Source organism: Rousettus aegyptiacus, unplaced genomic scaffold (assembly GCF_014176215.1).
Source record: "Rousettus aegyptiacus isolate mRouAeg1 unplaced genomic scaffold, mRouAeg1.p scaffold_m13_p_5, whole genome shotgun sequence".
Lineage (NCBI taxonomy): Eukaryota > Metazoa > Chordata > Mammalia > Chiroptera > Pteropodidae > Rousettus > Rousettus aegyptiacus.
Genome location: NW_023416308.1, coordinates 62,815,520 through 62,831,076, shown reverse-complemented (window position 1 = coordinate 62,831,076; position 15,557 = coordinate 62,815,520). Strand labels below are relative to the sequence as shown.

The window sequence follows — 15,557 nt, the reverse complement described above, 5'->3', positions numbered from 1 at the left end:
TTTATTAGAGATCACATAAGGAGGAATTAAGAGAATATATGGGAAATGTTAGCACAATTCTAGTCACTCAACAAATGTAATTATTTATTATTATTATTATTATTATTATTATTATTATTATTAGGTCCTTAACGCCAAGTGCTACAAAACATGTGTGCCCACATGCGCACACACACACACGTGCACACACACACACACACAATGCTGGTTTTTAATTGAATGAATACCATTTTCCCTTGGCTAATAAGTAGATTAATCAATATAATAATACTACACAGAAAACATCGTAAATAACCAATTATTGGTGGAAAACATATTGAGGATTGATGAAATCTCTCTCGAGAGGCTTTTCAGGTCTTGGTGGTCCTGTTATGTGTGTCAAGGTTACTGAAGTAAAATATGAGTCCAGATTCCCTCTCCCCGGGCATTCAATGCATTTATAACATTCTTCCTTTTTATCCCTAGTGCCCCAAATTAAGGTAAGAACTCAATAGCAAGTACCTCTAGCTCTAGACTGCTGTGGGACTTTAAGCAAATTATTGTTTCTGCATTGTAAAGGGGAAATAGTAAATCTATTTCAAAATAATTGTTTAAGGTTTTAACTTAAAAATATGAAAATATGAATAGAATAACTACATAATGTAAATTTTTCTCGCTCCTTGCTACGTCTCTCACCCTTTTGATAAGTTATCCTGCTAAGAAGAAAAGATTAGAATGGCAGTTTCAGCCACAGCAAGCTGTCAATGACTAATGACTAGCAATTCAAAGTTTCTCCTCTTCTGGATAGGTGAACCACAGCCTCTTTGGTTCACCTTTCCTGACAGCTGGGACCACTTAATTCCCACATGCATATTCAGACCTGCTCCAGCTCATAAGTGTGCCCCATTTTTTCTGCCAGAGGGATTTAAACACCTCTCTCCAACTTGGGGTAGGAGGAGGGAAGAAAAATAAATCATTCACAGATCCACCCATCCATCCACTCATGCCACCATTCAGTAAACATTTAAGGGATAGATACCATGTGCCAGGCTGTGAGCTAAGTACTACAGACACGAAAATAAAAAGTAATCACACATGGACCATGCCCTCAGACTGCTCACCATTGAGTAAGGGAGACAGAGATATAAACTGAATTACTTTGGAATGAGTGCATGCTCTTATTTCAGAATAGGATTTCTCTCAGCATTTATAGTTGTGGCTTCCATCCTCACCACCACCTCCAAGCATATCTTAACAACTTTTCCAGGTGATCCTTATGCAAACTATTGTTTTGAAGTCTGAGAACCACCCATAAAGAAGGCAAGTGACGCCCCTAACCACAGCTTGGAAACAACAGCTCTTTGGAATTCTTTCCCATAACTCTTCCTTCACCCTTTCTGGTGATAGAAAGTGTTCAAGGTCAATAATTTCTGAGTATTTGCTATGTACCTGACACTGTGGTAGATATGGGGGAGATAATGGTGAGTGATTGCACCGCTCCTGGGTCTCTCTGCAGTCACATTTGTGACCCATGCCCTAGAACAGCTCTTCCCAGAGAGTGAGCTTATGTACAGGAGTTGTCTCCAGTGTCCAACAGTTCCCCCTGGCCCAAAAAATGTTGCTTTCGTAGAGGGTCCAGTATCTGAAGATAATAAAATTAAATAAGGACCAATAGTGGGGCAGGTTTCTTTCCCGTCTTAACTCTCTCTTGGATTTTCACAACCTCTTAGGAGAGACATGGATTACACATAATTATATTTTTTAAAACTTTCAAGAACAGATATGATTAAGTGCTAAAAAAAAAAAAATTTACTATATGCCAGGCATTGTGTTATACACAAAGCTCAAGGAAAGGTAGAGATAACTTTTGCCCTAAGTAACTCACACTGTAGAAAGAAAATATAGTAAAAAATTACCATAAGATATAAATTATAAAATACACTATATTTAAGTGATTGATTCTTCTTTTGGATGGTATGTGGAAGGGACTTTGCATAGGCCTAGAATACAACTTGAAAATATGAGTTCCATGTTTTATACACTATTGATGTAAAATCACAGATACCTAGTCACTTCCACCTATGTGGATTAGCAACATTTTGGACATATCTTAATGGCAAATAATTTTTCAAGAAAAGTGTATTTCAAGGCTTTTACATGTCTTTTAGAAAAGAGAGGAGTATGCATCTGTATAAAACTAGCTGCCTTTTACTGGTGCTAACATTATACTGAGCTTTGCGCTGACTCCTATACACAGTATTATCAGTAATTCTCATAGATGAAGAATCTGAGTTTTAGATATAATTCTCAGCTTGCTAGATCAGGAGCCAGGCAATGATAGAGCTGGTATTTGAACGCAGGTCTCTCACTCCAATGCCCCTAATTGTTCCTGCTTTGCTTTGCCACCTTGAATAGCCTTCTTCATTTTTTTCTGAGCTTTGTATTTTCTTTTGTTTAGTTTATTATTTTATTGGCAAGATTCTTCTGGGTCCTTTACATTCACATTAATGCATATTTATTTGCCAGGCTCTCTGCTGGGGGTACTGACAAAAACAAATCCTCCGTCCAAAGAGGAATTTAATCTTTTAAACCCCCTCCCACCATCTTAATGGTCCTATTAATTATCAAGTGTTCCAGAACCTGTCTTTCATTTAATAAATAAAACCCATAAGGAACACTTTACTTACACCAGGCGCAGGGAGCACAGACTCAATAAGAAACGGCTTTTGACCTCAAGTGACTCATAATATAGCAGTGGGAAAACAGATTTTGAGCAAACAGAATTATTATTGCAATGGCAGAAATAAGAAGGAGGTGCTGTGCAAACTCAGATAAGATGGAGAGGCCAAAAAGGGCTTCTAGGAAGAGGGGACACCTGCATGGAACCCAGAAGGGTGAATAGAAACAGGGTAAAGTTGGGCATGGGTTGTAAGAACATTCAAGGCAGAAAGCAATGTCCAAAGGCCCTTAAGAGAAAGTTTCTGCCTAAAACAAAAGGAGAACCATGCCTACTTTAATACGAATTTTTCTAGTGCATCAGGCAAGCCCTGAGCACAGGGTTAGCAACACTGGCTTTCGTATTGCCAGTGTTTTAAGAGGTGATCTTAAAACTGGCAATTTCTAAACCTCGGTTCCCTCACCTAGAAAATGGGAATGATGACTATTATGAAGAATAAATAAAATCATGCATACCCACAGAGTTTAACAATGGTAAGCAGTATTCATGTTGTTATTGGCACTTCTATAGCACAGGGGTGACAGAGTTGACCGTTACTATCCGATTAGAGGCTTATATCATTCATTGTTTCAAGCCACAAAATACTATTGCAGAACCCCACTCATAGTCTCAGAGGGAGGATATGGATCAGTGCTGTTTATGGTATGAGAGCCGTAATTCTCCTGCGATCAGGCCAGACACATCTATGAACAACACATACAGGAGAAAGCTGTAACTGACATCCAGTTTTGCTTTGTTTGCTAAGAATGGTAATGGCCTTAGCTTCCTTCCTTCCTCTCAGTGAGCTTGAGCAGAACAAAAACAGAATTTATTTCATTGCACTGCCAACACTTCATTTCATTTCTCTAGACTAATTCTCTGGGTATACCCTTGGCTGTTTTTTATTTGTTAGTCCTTTCCCAGCACAGCTTAGATCTTAAAGGAGAGATGCTGAGTCAATATTTGAGCTTTATGTGGGCCCTGGAAAAGCCCTGAATACACAGCTGGAGCCTAAAGCTGCTGTGAATGCAGACCTGTCCCACTGAGTTAGCTCCTGATCTGGAAGTGAGGCTAGGCTGCAAAGACTACTTCCTTATGGTTTCCCCAAAAGGACCCAAGATGCCTGGCTTTCAGGGATTGTAAAATTGCTGTCTCATGTCCACCGCCACCGCCATGCCCCACTGAGAGCAGGAGTTGTCCTTTCCTGGCTCTGTTGCAGGAATCGGTCAGCCTGAATTCCAGTCTTAGCTCTGCTGTGTGACCTTCAGCAAGTAATTGACTTCTCTGGTCTCAGTTTTTTCCCTGAAAATGGGTTGATGGGGCTAGTGTCTCCAGAGTTAATTCTAATTCTGCGCCATTTAGAAAAACCAGCACACTCTCGTTCAGTATTTTAGCAGCTGTGTGCTCATTCTTTCAGTTAGTCATTCATTCATCACACAAACATATATCGCATACTTATATCAGGCTGTCTACTGGGGATACTGATAAAAACAAAACCGTTTTGTCCTTCTTGCTTTCTTGTAGGGGATACAGCCACCAATAAAAGCATATAGTTACTAATGTTATGAGTTAATAAAAAGTGAGGGGAAAGTAAGGAATAACTCCTTTCTACCCTTCTCAGAACAAAGCGGGGTTGGAGAGTTGCACCGAGTGTTGAGCACTGAATGTGAAGGTTCATGGAGATGAAGTGGGACGTGTTTAGATATGAGCAACCTGAGGAGAGTCATTGAGATCCTAAGGAGATTTGAAACTGGGCCACATAAAGAACCAAGAATCTATAGCTAGGAAAGAGAAAGGTTTGTAGAGGGGAGTGGAAATTTCTAAAAAAAAAAAAAAATCCTGAATTAATTGAAGGATCGTCATGTAGGAGAAAAATTAAATCTGTTCTAGATGGTCTCACGAGATAAAATTATGACCAGCGACTGGAAGTTGGAGGGAAAAAGGTTTTGTCTTAATATAAGAAATCTCACAAACTAAATACACAACAGAAGAGGCTGCTTTGGAAGACAGTGAATTCTCTGTCACTAGAAGTGTTGAACCAAGGCTAGAAGGATGACAATATAGGCAGAGCACATCTAACTGTGGTGACGAGACAAAAAAGAGGTAGTCGATCCACAATGAGGAATGAAGGAATGACTGAAGGCCTCAGTGTAAACAAGAACCAGATGCGTTTTGAAGCTTTGCCTGTGGGGCTGAAAAAAATTACCTATAAAATTCCTCTCATTCTGAGAATCTAGAATTCTACAGATATATGATTCTAATAGAGACTTTCTGGCTAGAGTGATCTGAGGAGTATAAAGGAGGATCCCATCATAAATGCTCTTTCTCATCTTGAAATTTCAAAGGATCTTACTACCTGAATCTATAAAATGAGAACATTAATACTTATATCATGAGGTATGTTTTTTTAAGGATATGAAGTGAAGTACCTTTTACCTTGGGCTTCAATTAGTTAACGCAGGCTAAGCATTTAGAATAGTACCCAGTAGATATTCATGGTAGCTTTGGGAAATAGGATTTGTTCATTTTACACTCTAAAGGACTCTTTAGGTGAACAGCATATTAACACGATCATAACTCAAGCCCTAGGAGAGAGAGTTGTTTGGGGAAGGAGCAAAAGCTTGAATTCTTGAATTGATTAGACCTGAGCTATCTGAACACTCTCTGACAAGAGAAATGTCCTTAACATCAGACTAAATGAAAATTCCAGGGGTTTGGGCATGGATGAGGAGAAATAGGAAAGAAAAAAATAAAAGTAGATTACCAAAGCAATGTTCAGTATGTGGTCTGAGTGAACTGAGCTAATAAATACATTTGTTGACTGCTCCTCAAAAGCATCTGTCAAATCTTGCCTCTTCTTCCACCCGCAGAGCCACTTCCCTCAGGACAGAGTGAAATAACACAGGTTAAACCAAAGAAGCAGGAGCCGGAGAACACAGTAGGATAGAAACTAGAAGTGGGAACCTGGAACAATTTCCTGAGGGGTAGAGTGTGTACAGCTGCACACTTATGTTGTTCGGTGAAGACGGAGAAGGGGAGGGTGTTAAGCTGGTTCAGACAATTGTGAAATCTTCCATTTGGTGCCACTCGCCTGCTCCAGCCCATCCTCCGTGCTGCTTGGCAGATCGTGTCTACTTAAAAACTGGAGTAAGTGTACCATGACTATGAGACAGAGGATAAGACAGGGCCACCTCCTTGGCATCGTCTGCTTCATCAGCATCACATATGGCAGCATTCTCTTGTTCTATGGGGTTTTCGATCATGCCCAGCGCCGTCAGACCCTTTCTGATCTGGCGCCTTTACACAGACCATTTTCTCTACCCTGAACCACACTTCTGCCCCACAGCTCTCCTTCCCTGTGCCCTTCACAAGTCCATCCTCTTCTTTATGTTCTCCTTTCCTTAAGATCAGACTATACCACTTGGGAAAACTTTCTCCACTACCTCCAGGACTTGAAACCAATCCCCAGCTTCGACAAGCTTCATTTTTAGCCAGAGTGCTTTTCTTCACATCTTTATAGTTTTTAGAGTGAAGTCAGAATCCTATTGCCTAATAGATAGTGATATTTTCAAAGACAGGGCACATATTATTATATCCCAAGTGTTGGATGAGTGTCTCATACTTGGTAGGTATACTATAAATATTTGTTAAATAAATGACTGGTCAAACATTCAGCTTGAACTCCTTGGAAACAAGATTCTTTACAAACAAAATATGATTGCCTGCATATCTGCTATAATTCCTAATCTCTTACTTGTCGCTTCCCTGTTCTCCCTCTACCTTATTATGTTCTTTACACATTCATGCATTTAGTTCGGCCTCACCAGATGCATATATCTTTTGATTTAATTTCTCCCTCCATAGATCTGCTGTGCATGGACATCTCGGCTACAGAGCCTCGCATTCATAAATATCTGCTGGATGGTTTTACTGTTCAGATGCCTTCAGCATTTTAATGGAAAATGTTTAAGAAGCCTGTGCAATAAGTTGCATTGTTGGCTCACACTCAAACGAGACTGAGATGTGTCCATCAATAACAACCCACATTGCATTAAAATATAGATTAAAATACATAAAAGTAAAATAAACTTCATTTAGACTTAATAAAATGTAATGCATCTTTTAAGAGCGGAAAATATTTTCAAAGGTGGACACTTTCAGAAAGAGCTTCCCTGACAGAAAAATTCCCCTCCAGAGGTTTGTTATTGGGATTCAGGATTGGTTAGTGGCTTTGGTCTCATCATTTCATGATTTAATGTGCTTAAACTGACAGCTTTATTTTCTGGAGTTTTCAAATGGGCAGCAGCATTTCCACAACGAGAGGAAAAGGCACAGACACGTCCCCGGCATGAAAGAGCACTTGCTTTTTAAGAGCATCGTGTCTTAATTGCAAGCTTATGTTAATGAGAGAAGCAGGGCAGGCGAGTGTCAGGGTGGAAGAAAGGGGTGGTTGTACACCGTTCAGACCACACTCACTCTCACCTAATTGAAAAGCAGAGCTGTTTCTGGCTTCCCTTAGCACACAGCCCAGATGAGATGACATGTGGATTCTCTATTAACTGTTGCTGCCTGTGACTTTTGTGATTTAAGAGAGGAGCTGACTATGTTTTTCACCACATTAATAGCAATGAAACATATGATGAAGTGCCATGCTCTTTTCCAGACCAGCTGCACTTCCATCCGGACTCTGTGTTTGGAGAGCCCCACTTGACTTAGGTGTTACTCAGTGCCTCACCCCAGAGACAGCGAGTGTCACATGCCCAGCAGCTCTCTGCCTGCCTGGGCTGCAACCACTATCATGACCACACTGGTGACTAGGCAGAGAGATAGTGCAGATTTCACAAGCCACGGGGTGGATTTTCTAGGAAGATAGAAAGAACTATTGGAATTCTTAGAGTCACTGACTTTTTTTCTTAATGTTAGGCTGCACAGGAAGCTTCTTCAAATCATTCCTAAGGCTTTAAAAGAATATGATTGCAGTTCTGAGAAGAATCCGAGGCCTGTAGCAGCATCTGTCAGTAGTATGCTCAGGCATAACAGCATCAGTCCAGTGAAAAAAGAGAAAGAGACAGAGAGATTGATTGCACATATTCTCTGTGGTTTTCTCATACTTCCTCTTATTTCTGTTGGATAATAACTCTCTGTGACTCTGAGAGGTTGCATTGTGTTCTCTCTGTGTGAGTTTTTGTTCCCCCTTAAAGTTGTGTATACTATGTATCTATGTATACTCATGTGTGTTCGTGTGCGCGCGCGCACATCTTTATCAGTGAGAGCAATATCAAGGATTTTTACAAGCAGTTGTATCATTTTCCCACAGCAGATTTCTGTGTGTTTAAGTTACAATGTAGCATCATCTATTTCAGTGACCACAGCCTGGGCCTAACCACAAGGACCCCTCAGATATTTAACATGTGTCACCTATAGAAAACGCCACTGCTTTGCCAAGCTTCTTACTATAAAACATGAATAAAGAGAGGTGGAGCTCCACATAGTGTGAAAGGTCAGGCTGAAGTTTCCAGGAAAGACATATGTATTGGTTTTCCAGGGCTACCATAAACAAGTACTGCAGACTGAGGGGTGTAAACAACAGAAATCTATTTTCTCACAGTTCTGGAGGCTGGAAATCTAAGATTAAGGTGTCAGCAGGGTTGGTTTCTCTTGAGGCCTCTCTCCCCGCCTTGTACATGGCCACATTCTTGCTCTGTTCTCTCAAGGTCTTTTCTCTGTTGGGAGCAGCCCTGGTGTCTCTGCCTCTTCTTATAAGGACACTAGTTATGTGAGATTATAGGTAGGGCCTTACCCTAAAGGCCTCTTTTTAACTTAATCCACTCTTTAAAGACCTTACTTCCAAATGTGGTTACATTCTGAGATACTGAGGGTTGGGACTTCCACATAATAGAAAGTCTCTTGAATGGAGATCACTACAAATATCATTATCAAAGTTTTATCCTACCTGGGACTAATAGCTTCAGAGATCCATGTTTTGACAATGATATGCTTATTTAAGTCATTCTGTAGTTACCCAGTTTAGAGCAATAGTCACTATCTCTTCCTAAACAAAACAAAAGACCAGATTTGAAGCTTAACTCACTTTACATTTTTTAAGAGGAATATGCCAAGTAACATCTTTTTTAATGAGACCATTTATAAAGCATTACAGGTGACAAAAACAATAATTTGAGAAGAAATGCAGGCCATCCCTACCATAAAATTGGAGGTGCTCTTCAGAGCTGCATTTTTCTGACTCATTGAAATTTCTTCATCTATTATTCTGTCTGTTCTTTTACTCCCAACTCACTTGTGTTATTGTAGAAAATAAGACTTTTAAAAATCCTTTTGCCATTTGCCAAAGTCTCCCTGAGACATTCAAGGTTAGATATGTGTGAGATCCTTAAATAAGTTACAAATACTTCTTGGAATACATCATAGTGGTAAGATGTTTTCCTCCTCTGTGCTGTTTCACTCATAATAATATTAATCAATGTATTATTATTAATTATTGTAAACATAAAAGCAAAGCTGCTATTGTTGAGTTATAGGCACATTGTTAAGAGCTTTTTAATTATTTATCCCAATTAATTCTCACAGCAGCCCTCTGAAACATGTACTATTATTATTCCCATTAACAGGATGAGAGTCCAGGGCAGCTATTGAGGAGCAGCAGTGATAGCTCTGGGCTACCCATTGGCCATGGGCCTCAATGAGGGTCACGAGGTGACCAAAGATGTGAGGAAGTCAAGGGATAGCCACTGCAGAGACATAGGCGCCACCATGGGCGCCTCCCCGAGCACACCAAATCTGTGCAGGACCTTGTTGGAGAGGTGTGCGGTTTTGCCCACTAGGAGCGGCGCGCCATGGAGCTGCTCAAGGTCTCTAAGGTCAAGGGACCCTGAAGTTCATCAAAAAAAAGGATGGGGACACACATCCACACCAAGAGGAAGAGAGAGGAGCTGAGTGACGTCCTTGCAGCCCTGAGAAAGCCATTTCTGTCAGGTAGGAACATTGTTCAGAGATTCCATATAGCAGTGTGTAAATTTACACAAATTTATAAAAATGACTTAACAGTATGTAATACAACATGTGGTTTAGGCAAGCTCAGTCAACACCAGGTGCATGACACATGGGAGAATATTCTATATTGCAAATGAATTCAAGTGCATGCCCTTGCTGAAAAAAGTAAAAATGTAGACCTCATTATTATTAATAGAATAACTTTATGGCTCACATCAAAATATATATTTTTTGCATTATCCCAGAGCTGATAGTCATAGCATGCACATTTTGTTTCATTTCAGTAGATTCTCCTGTCATCTCCCACATCCATGAAATGTACACTCAATAAGAGTATAATTATTAAAATGCATTTGTCAGTACTCCAGTAGCTATAAATTAACGCTGGGTACCTCGAACAGATCCATTTTTGGTTCAGGGCATGCTGCTTGACTCTTTCTCTGCACACATAGCACAGAGAAAAATAGACTAGAAGGAAGCAAGCTATAATTCCAGCTGGTTATAAATATTCCTGCACAAGAAAATCATCACACTAACAATGTCCCAGACACTTTTCTAGGTGCTTACATTAATTCGTTTAGTCCTCGCAACACACCAGCATGAAAGGAGTTATTATTATGCCATGTTACAGATGAAGAAACCAAAGCACAGAGAGAATCAGTAACTTACCAAGGGCACCTCTAATAATCGGTGGAGCTGGGCCTAAGCCAAGGCAATCTGTTTTCAGAGCCTGTGCATTTAGCACCTCTATCCTTCAGAAACATCGCACGGCACACTCACTAGTCATCTACTTGGGGAGCTCCATACTAAGCATGACATGAGAGAACTATCGGCACATTGGAACATCTGAACCCTGTTCAGAATCTGTCACCAACTCAATACAGGACCCTGGAGAAAGTCTTTGAACTCTCTGGCAAACAGTGTTAACAGCACACAGTAGGTGTGAAATTTATTTGAAGAGCTTTAAACACTAGAAAGGTACAAATGGTCATGCTGGTTATTGTTGTGTATAAAAACATGGAATCATGGGGAACATTTTACTTTATGTTTTCTCAAACTTTTTAAAATAATATATACTTAATATCTGTAACTTAGTTTCTTATATTTAAATACTTGTTTAAGACCCCTCATGAAAAACAAAGTCATCTAATAATCATTAAAATAAATACATAATCATTAAAATAAATAAAAGCAGTTATCCACATACCACCTAAAATCATCTCATATATCACCAGAGGAGAAAGTCAGATCTTCCTATGATATGGAAAATTTCTTTTTTCTTTCTTTCTTTTTATTTTCTCTCTTTTTTTCTACCTTTCTTTTTTCATTCCTTCCTTTTTTCCTTCCCTTTACAAATACTTAATGAGCATTTCATAGGTGCAAAGTAGCACTTTAGAAAACTAGAGAGTATCCAAGCTACAATTTGTTTCCATAAGTTTCCTGCCTACCACAAAAATAATAAAACATTAGCAAAAGTTAACATCGAATATAATATCAGAGGTGCTAAAGAAAATAAAATGAGGTAGAGACAAAGAGTATCGTGGGTATGAGAAGATATTCTCTATTCCTTCCAGGTCCAGTTGAATACTTTTCACATGGATCTGCCTGTTTGGGTTGGGCACATAGGAGAGTCTCTGGCAGGGGATGGAAGGTTAGAAAAAGAGGGCATTCAGTTGAAAATCACATGATATCACTTATACGTGGGATATAAACCTAAAAGCAACAAACGAACAGGACAAACAAACAGAGACTCAGGGACATGGACAATAGACTTGTGATTACCAGAGGGGAGGGTGGAGTGGGGTGGGGAAAGTAGATGGGGTACAAGGGGTTAAAAGCGGTGACAGAAAGAAATTTAACTATGGGAGGTGAACACACATGTGAATATATATACATGCCTTACTGTTAAATGTACAGCTAAATGTATTGATTTCGTTAACCAATGTCACCATAAAAATAAATAAATAAATAAATATTTTTTTAAAGAAGGAAAAAACAGGAAAAAAGGGTGTTTGTGTGGGGGTGGGGGATGGGCTTTCTTTCCCACTCCTTCCTATCCAGTGGGGAAGTGGATCTGAGCTCATTCCACTCAACTCTCTCTACATTTTGGTAATTAGGATTCTAATTATAAAATAATGGGATGCAATTTTAGGCAATGTGGCCAAAGAAGTCCTCTCTGAGGCAATGATTTTTTTTAAACCAAAGAACATTAAAAGTCAGAAAATCAGATAAACACGTATTTCTGACAACCTGCAAGCCAAATCAGATTCTTTATTTTTTTCCTGATTGCTTGGATACCAAAAAAAAAAAAAAAAAAAAAAAAAAAAAAAAAAAAAAAAAATAAAACGAAACAGAGAAGAGCCATCAGAGAACAAAGGACAGTGAGCTGGATTATGTGGACAAAGAGCAAGAAAAGGGACATTGGAGATGGGAGAGAAGGTCAGAGAGAAGAGCAGCTCACGGTAGAGTAGAGGGAGTATGCAGAAAGAGACAGAGCCGATTCTGGGAAACAATGCCAACTTCTCTGGCACAAGTCTAAATCCTCAACTCCAAATTTATAAAGACCAAAGATTCCCAATATTTGAAGATATGGTTTATCTGCACATATAACTACAATTTTTTATCTTCACATTAAGCTATATATTTATTTTCAGTTTTTCAAAAAGCTGCTTGAGACTAAAAAATAGTTCGTATTTGAGCTGAATGTATTCTCCTTCTAATTCTTTTTTCTTTGGTTTCTCTTTTTCTTTAATTTTTTATGGCTGAAAGAATATAATTAATTTAACATGGTTGCTTAGAGAGACATTTTCCAGGTCCTGCTAGGCATACTGTAGACATTTATTCAAAACTGGGCCTAGGGAATAGAATTTCAAGTAAATAATTTATCGTATTTGATATTAATTCATCTAGATTGGTTTACTTTTCTGAAAAATACATACTAGTTTTCTTAAATAGTGTGAATAGTTGTAGCATCAAATATATCTAGAATATTTTTATCACCTCACAACTCTGTATAGACAAGCACAAATTGGAGTTCCGCATCACAGTGTATTACTCTGAAAATATGCTCATATGGCAAGATTTTTAAGGCCTTGAGGACTTTACCCAGATCACATTAAATTGAACTTTCTAGAATGAGAGAAAAATATATTTTTCATATTGCTGTTATCAGAATCCTGCCTTTTGGTGAGCCCTTCACTCTAAAATTGGTCCTCATTCTCTTGACCAATCTACGGTTAATCTGAAATTTTCAAATGCATGTTTTGCTGAATTTTGATATGGCAAGGGCTCTTTATTTTCCTTAAACAACAATATTGAAAGAATAAGCTTGTAATTTAAAAACTAGTACTTATTATTTCAGAACTTTCTAACATATGACTCATAGGCCGAGGGCGTGCCACTCACTCATTTTTGGCTAGTGTGAACATTACCTCTTGAAAATCTATAGGAATGTTTATACATGCGATGTTAACTGTGGGCTATTCTGAGGATTGACTGAAAATTAAATAATTTATGCCTTTTTCTTTTAGTTCGGATTCCTATAAATTCAAGCAAAAATAGAAATTGTATTTTTAGAGAAATTTAGAGTTTACTTTAAGAGATGTACAACGACGACAACAACAACAAAAACTTTGCCATATTTCACAATAAATAAAACATTGTGAACAAATGTGCCAGTGTTTCTCTGGGCAGTTTTATATTTTACTTGGGAGTTTTCGTATAAGAAAGTAGTCATGGAAAATGTGGCTTTGCTTAACTCAGACTTTGGAACTGGAAGGGACCTTAAAAATTATTTGTGTAAACTCTTCATTATATCGAAAAGAATACCCAAAGCATGAAAAGAGAAATGAGTTGGCCAAGAATGGTTTAATCTCTTCTGAATTTATAAAGAGGCACCCAGGAGCTTCTGTCTGCCCTCCTTGAAGCTTTGATGAGAATAATTAAAGTAGGGAGGGAGAATCACTGACAGAAACATTAAAATCACTGTCACACCCTCAGTGACCAGTAGAGAGAAAGAAATTATCAAGTGTAATATTCTAAGGAATCAGGACACAGTAATTGCAGCCATACGTTGTCTCACCTAATCTTAGCAGGGCCGCGATACTGCAGTCACCTCCCACAATGAATCTGATTCTCTGCCTGGCACAATGATATATAAACCAGTGTGTTGTTTGCTCTGATGACTGGTCACTGCACAAGAATGTCCGCCCACATGGGCAGAGGGGAGTTGAAGCTTAATATTCCCATCCTTCACTCACTAAGCCAGGCTCCAGGGTACAGGGACATGTTGAACCATTCAATGGAAATACCAAGTTATATACCTCCCCAAAGAGTATACCCTAACTCATCTATAGAAATCATATAAACTGATGGAGTACTGGATAGTTTACCATTTGGAATGTCTTTTGAGAAATCCACTTTTCAAATGGGTAGCTTGGCTAAATGACTTTCATTAACACAAACTCTGACGTTTTTACTTACAAGAGTGAAAGGGAGGGCATCTATCCCTCTTCTTCTACGTTAATTCTTCATAAAGAATTAACTCCAAAAATCTTTTCCATTTTTATAGGAAGACTTAGCTAGTTGATAGGATGTACAGTGCCCTTCGATGCCATTGTAAACATTCAACCTTGAATTTGTAACCAGGGACCATTTTTCATATTCCAGTAATGATTAGTTCTATGAGATACATGTACTGTGGCATTTTCTTAAAGAAGGCACTTTTACAAATCCATGCCTTGGGATATGTTTCGATATTTCAATTATGTTTTGACATTTTCATATCTTCATTAGTGAATTCCTGCAAATCTGTTCTTGAAACCATTGGCTGCCCACATGACCTCACTCACGTAGCCATTTGTTCACTGAAAGATTAGCACAATTTTTATTACTCCCCCAAATAAAACAATGAGATATTTTTCTTTGTCCGAATTATGAGGGTATCCACTGTTCTTATGTGTCCTCCCATCGTGTTGAGAATCCAAGTTTGGTTTAATTTAATTCAGTCTGTTAAATCACAGACTGTTAACCCTGGAGCAGTAAGTATTTATAAAGTGCCAACCACACAGGCAGGACATTGTGCCCTCCTCCATGGCCACCATGTTCTTTCCTAGTGTTTCCTTCCCTCCATCCCACTGAGGATACTTAGCAGACACTTTAGGGACACCTAAGGAATAACAGAATGAATGTATAAAATAATTACTTCTTTTTTAGTCAATGGCACCTTTGAGAGTACCAGGGTAAAACTGCTCTATAAGCACGTAGCCCAATAAAACACAGCAAGGCAACAGAAAAGACCAGGAAAAATTCTTAGAGCCACATTCAGGTTAATCTCAAACTCCTCAAGCCCACATCAGACTATATACTGTTTCCTGCAATGGAACCAGTGAGCCGCTGGAGTGGCTGTTGTAAACACCTGCCACTAATCCTAGGTATCCAAAACTCCTTTCCATCTACCATTCTCCCCATCCCCCACAACCTAACAAGCCTCATGAGTGGTCATTAATACCTGATCTCAACCTTGCTTTCTTCTATTTTTACCTCTATCAAGGCCTCAAAACCACTTATACTCTGAGCTCTATTTACTATAATATATTGGAAGAAAATGCATTAATGAGTCAAAGCACAGATCTCAATTGGTAAGGATGTTGGGAATAATGAGGTAGGGAAGAAGAAAATAAGGTAACATTAAATCCATATTACTATCTAGGATCTTTTGTACATCTTCTCTGAACTGAAAGTGAGATTCTGTAACACTAGAATCCTGATTGACTTCTTTACCACAGCTAGGAAAGCAGCCTACTAAGTAATAAGTGCTCTGTTGGACTGATGGAGTCAGTGCAGCTGCCAC

At 38.8% G+C, this 15,557-nt stretch overlaps 1 pseudogene; it reads left to right on the top strand.

Annotated features, from left to right (window-relative positions):
* The window catches only part of LOC118602961, a 32,101-nt pseudogene extending 17,122 nt beyond the window's left edge, over positions 1–14,979 (top strand).
* Positions 14,980–15,557: the final 578 nt, after the last annotated feature.